Source organism: Triturus cristatus, chromosome 7, assembly GCF_964204655.1.
Source record: "Triturus cristatus chromosome 7, aTriCri1.1, whole genome shotgun sequence".
NCBI classification, from domain to species: domain Eukaryota; kingdom Metazoa; phylum Chordata; class Amphibia; order Caudata; family Salamandridae; genus Triturus; species Triturus cristatus.
In genome coordinates, this window is record NC_140590.1 from 650,685,152 (window position 1) to 650,690,592 (window position 5,441).

The following is a 5,441-nucleotide window of genomic DNA, read 5'->3' on the forward strand; positions in this document are numbered from 1 at the left end:
TTGTTGCTTCCCTAACCCCTTGCCCTCACCCATGTTGCTTTGCCTCCGTTCCATCCTCCTCCAACTCGCATCAGTAACTAAAAAAAAGAAAACAGAAGCACCTGCGTCATTTTGTAGGCACACACATGTATGGTACATGCACATAAAAAAATGCCTCAAGTCGCCGTGTCAAAGGCTTTTTAAAAAAAGACTTTAGGCACACTGCACAGCATCACGAATGCTGTGCAATATAGCAACAAATATTGCAAAGCTTAAAATGCCACAAAGGCGAGACCTATTGCCTTTGCCAAAGCTTGTTCAGAACTTGTGTATGCTCGAAAGATTTTTGAGAATGAGCCTCTTTGTTGTTTCTGAGTAAAGTGCATCCCAAAGAACAATTAGTAATCCTTGTGAGTAAAGCACGTGGGTGTGGAAAATATCGGGAACACGAGACCCCTTCTGTTAGTCATAGACAAGAATGGCAACTAGCCAATTCACTGTGACCAGCTCCTCTCTGATTGCCCTGGACGCCCTTTGCAGTTCCAAAGAAAAGCTGTTCCTCAAATCTCTGGCCCCTTCACCCTTACCCTATCCCCCCACTAACTGGCCACATTGTTGGGAACTGCGACTGGAGACATTCTGACTGGTGTATGTATGTCACGTATTGTAAGTAGAAATACGTATTTATGTACTTCACAACACCTTTCCAGCTTCTGACTGGAAAACCCAGAGTAATCTATGCGGCCCATTATCTCCTCTTAGACACGGGAGTCCACCAATATCAGGATGTCGCTCTGAATATTCATGTTCTACTGTGGTCCACAGCCCTTGGATGACCTTTGAGGTCTGAAGATACAGTCTGATAAAAAGTGAGAGTTATTATTGTTGTTATAGCCATTGGAACAGACCTCAAGACGTTTAGAGCACTGTTTCGGTCAAAATGACCCCTTACTTTTAATCTTTTGTTGCTGAGCAGCTTTCCTTCAGTCTTCATCAGCTATTCATGTGTGTCCCTCAGATCTGCTCTCTCTCGTTCTCTGCCTCTCCGATCTAGTTCTGTGTTCTCTCACACACCTTCTATTTTTGTGACTTGTTTCTCTTCCCTTTTTGCCATGGGCAGCCATTCGAGTTAACAATCACTGATTTCATCTCGTGGCTCCTCTCACTATCTATCGCCTTTGCTTTTTATGAATGAATGAATGAATGAGTAACCTGTATAGTGCAACAGGTGGTTTTGTATACACACCCACTCCTCTTCCTCTTTGTGTCTCTCTCTCTCTCTCTCTGTCCCTCTAGCCCATCCTTTTCCCTCTGTCTTCTTCTTTCGCTCCTCTCATGTTCCACTCTCTTTCCTTCTTGCCTCTCCCTCTCACTTTCTTTTACCTCTCTGCTTTTCTGATCTTTAAATCCTTTTGCCCATCCGCTACCAGCGAATAAGATTTAAATTGGCTCGCGGATGCATGTATCTTCGGAGCACTTCATAAGCTGCACTGTCATGCATGCAAGAGTGGAGACTAAGACATCTGTTATGTGGGAAGATCATACTTTGCACTAAGATGCCTTGAAAGTGCGACTGTATATAGCGCGGGCTGAGATGTTTCAAGCATAAACGTAATGCTCCAGAGCAAACCGGGCTTTTAATTGTTCTGAGGGTCTTATTTGTTAAGCCCTTGAGAGGATGGGCGAGTTGCGCTCTGCGTTCTCTAGGCCTTGCACAGTGTGCGAACAAAACAGACGCCCACACTGGTTAACGGAGTGGGCAGGAAGACATCGAGCGGTCTCCACCCATTTATTTATAACCTCAGGCCACCCCTGGCCTGAGGGTGAGGTGTGACAGCATCCGGCGTGCCCGCCGGGAACACAACATGACTGCTGACCTTCCACATCCCATCCCAACTCAGTCCTTTGTAACAGTTTGTATGCGATCATCCAGGTGGCATGCAAAGTCTTTGCGCCGTCAGCTTGGTTAAGGGTTGGGCCTCAGGTGATCTAGTGGATGTTGATCATGGCCAGGTGGCTCTTGATAGGCTAACAAAGGTGGTGCACTGGTAGTTGGGGTGTCCTTGACTATTGCTGTAGGCCTGCAGGCTTGGGGCGTGCCGGGTACTGGGCCCTCTTCCCCCAGGGACAGCCCCCTTCCTCTGCTCCGCCATCCTCCAGGGTTTGGTATTGTGGGGCCATCTCCACTTTCTTGAACCACAAGATGTTCTGGGCCCCAGTCTCCTCTCCCTTCGTGGCAGTTACCATGGTTCCATTCACCTTTACTATCATCCATAATACCTACTCGTACAGTGTCCTGAAATTCCCTCTAGGCCTTCGGACCTTGATGACGACTTGGTCCCAAAGCTGAAGGTCACAATGCTTGGCCCCCCTTTTGTGGCTGGCTGTTGCATTCTGCTGTTCCCTTCACGTGTGTGTTCTGTGCTCATCATACGGGCCAGTGTCCACGCTGGGCACACAGCGATGATGTCCCTGCATGGTCCATTAAACATCAGGGTCCATGGGACTTGTTGGGTGGTGCTGTGTGGCGTGCTTCTATAGTCCCATAGAAACAATTGCAGGCGACGCTCAGGGTCAGCTTGCTCAGCCACCGCAATCCGCAGCACCTTACTGAGTGTTCTTATGAACCTTTCAATTTCTCCATTGGCTTGTGGCCATTGGGGTGTGATGCAGCGATGTCGCACTCCATGATGTTTCAGGAAATCACTGAATTCCCGCCTTGGAAGGATGGGCCATTGTCACTCTTGACTTTAGCGGGGCAACCAAACATTGTGAACACCTTTTCCAATATGGGAGCCACGTGTGTGAATGCCGTTGAGCTGACAACTTCAAGAATGAGGTACTAAGAGTATGTGTCCATCATCTCTAGTGTGATCCTCCATCCGGGAAGCTCCCGAAGTCTATGCTCACCTTCTCTCTGGTCGCTTTGCACTACTCAATATAACTAGGGGAACCCCTGAATGATTAATGTAGGTAGGAAATCAGGGGAAAATTGAAAGTCACTAAGAAAAAGAATATTTCTCCACCTATATGTTTCTTTATGTACAAAGTATCATCTATTGAGGCATTGACACTCTGGTTAGACCAACAGGTAAAATTTTATTTTTCATATTATATTGCGGTCAGACTTAATCAGTTCCAAAATAATAATAATATAGACACAATTTATAATAATGCATAAAAGTAACAAAACGTTATATGTGCAACAACATGATTAAAAAAACAAAGACAGGTCCCGTAAGAATAATTCACAACACACTCTCAAACTCACAGCTAAGTTCACACAACACCATCAATTCATACATCTCACTTATACCGACAATAGCTCAAATGAACATAGAGGTCCCACATACAAAGGTTCAAAGATCAATACATAGATATTCAGTACAGTATATAATCGTACATAGATTTTATATATAAATAAATATAGTATATATAATTTCAAATACAATTTCAATCTTTATAGGTCAAACAAGAGAAATTGTAGGGGGGGAGCCTCATGAGCTGCGCCGACGCGCGTTTCGGTGACAACACCCTAATTCGGGTACCACCTTCCTCAGGGCATACAAAGACCGCAAAGAGCGGGCTCACGATGCAATGGGACCTAACGGATAGAAAACATAAGATATAAAACTCACATGAAATACCCCATAAGTTTCATTACTCTAAGAATACTCATATCATACGTTGGACTTCAGTAAGGGGTGTCAAAACCAAAACAGAATTTTTTCATTTTAGAGCCACACTAGAAAAGCGTATGATAAAGACAGCACCAAGGAAAAACGTAGAAATAAAATCCGAAAGTGAAGTGTTGAAAAATAATAAGTAGAAAATAAATAGAAAACAATCTGAAGAGGAGCGTTCAATACAAAACATGTTCCAGAAAGGCTTAGCAAGATAAGGAGAGAAAATAATAATCAAAAAGGATGAAAAAAGAGAAAAAGGAAAAGGGAGGGGAATCAAGAAAATCTTGCGAATAAGGACCAAAGTCATAATTAAAGAACAACTCAAATATAATGAAGAAGCAGGAGAGGGAAAATAAAAATACAATGTCGACAACATAGGTAAAGGCTAGTAGTACATTCATTAAAGTGAACTAGAAGCTCATAGTCGCGCTAACCTGTATCGAATGGAAAGAACTGATCAGGTTGCAATTAGCTAAAGAGAGGCGGAGTTCGGGAGTTCTAGATGGTTCAAAACCGCTCGAATGAACAAATACGTTCTCCATTAGGTAAATATTAGAAAGATATTACGGCATTACAGTTTAAGAGCACAAAACAAAACAAAAATCTCACACAAAAACTATTTTACCTTATCTATAAAGACATGTGAATAGAATATATGTTGAAAGATTGAAGAATGCTCGGGTTCCGTCAGGATGAAAAAGTGGAAACACTCGAGATAGTTCAAAGAGATTCTGTGAACAAGAAAGGAGATAGGCTTTCTACTAGGGGCACATTTTGAAAGACAAAAACAAGTGCAAATACACCAGGGCTAATGGGCTAAAAAACCCTCACTGGAGCAAGAAAAGACTCACCGTTCGAAAAGTTAACAAGGCTCAATCTGTAAACAAAAAGGTTCTGCGGCGATAGTTGCTGTAGTCAATGTTACCAAGGTGAAGTCAGACGTACACAAGGTTCAGCGGCGATGGCCGCTCTAGTCACGGGAGCTGCACATCAAGAAAAACAAAATAAGGACCGGTATAAGTTCAATTGCTATACTCTTATATATGTAGTAACCGGTAGATGTAAAAAGTATCCTAGTATATCTAGCTCAAAGTGTCAAGGAGGAAACAATAAACAGAAACACGCTCAGATTAAGGCTATGTATATAATTGCCACGTTAAAACGAGTTATTAATATACAGACCAGCGAGTTCAGATATACAGTTCAAAAGAGTAGGCGGGGCGAAATTTCGAGCAACACGGCGATAATAATCAGAAAAACATAAATCAGGAAAAAGAAAGTAGCGAGCACCTAGTTAATAGTACCTAATTTGCACGGATAATGAATGGCGGCAGATACGGCAGATCTCTGGCTATGACATCCTTCCAAATGGTAAACCGGAAAAGGGTCCGATAAGCATACGAGACACGTATGCAGGCGTTTAAATAGGCCAATGGAGGGACCCGTGATCAAAATAGGCGTGCCTATACTCAGGCATCAATGCAAGTGGAGCATTTTTTAAAAGGGCAAGCTCACACGAAAAAATAAATGTAGAAAGCCCTCGATACAAAGTTAATGGAGAGGAGGCCTGTGACAAAATCATGTCAGTCGCAACCGGAGATTGTATCACCAGGCCAATGAAATGCGAAAGAAAAAATGGAATAAATTTGAAGATACAAAATCACATGTGTGTATCCAATAACGCAAGTAATGAAATCAGGGGGGCAGGCCTATAAAACCTTATACAGCGTTGGAACACAATGCTGCTAGTCAATCAAGAAAGCATCAGGCTTGGAA

At 43.1% G+C, this 5,441-nt stretch overlaps 1 long non-coding RNA gene across 1 annotated transcript; it reads right to left on the reverse strand.

Moving 5' to 3' along the window:
* Positions 1-3,106: 3,106 nt before the first annotated feature.
* LOC146810288 (uncharacterized) lies at positions 3,107-5,214 on the reverse strand. The gene is made up of 4 exons (XR_014965659.1): positions 4,970-5,214; positions 4,517-4,648; positions 4,291-4,396; positions 3,107-3,583 (listed from the first exon to the last, which is right to left on the reverse strand). It is a non-coding gene; the product is annotated as an uncharacterized LOC146810288 (long non-coding RNA).
* Positions 5,215-5,441: the final 227 nt, after the last annotated feature.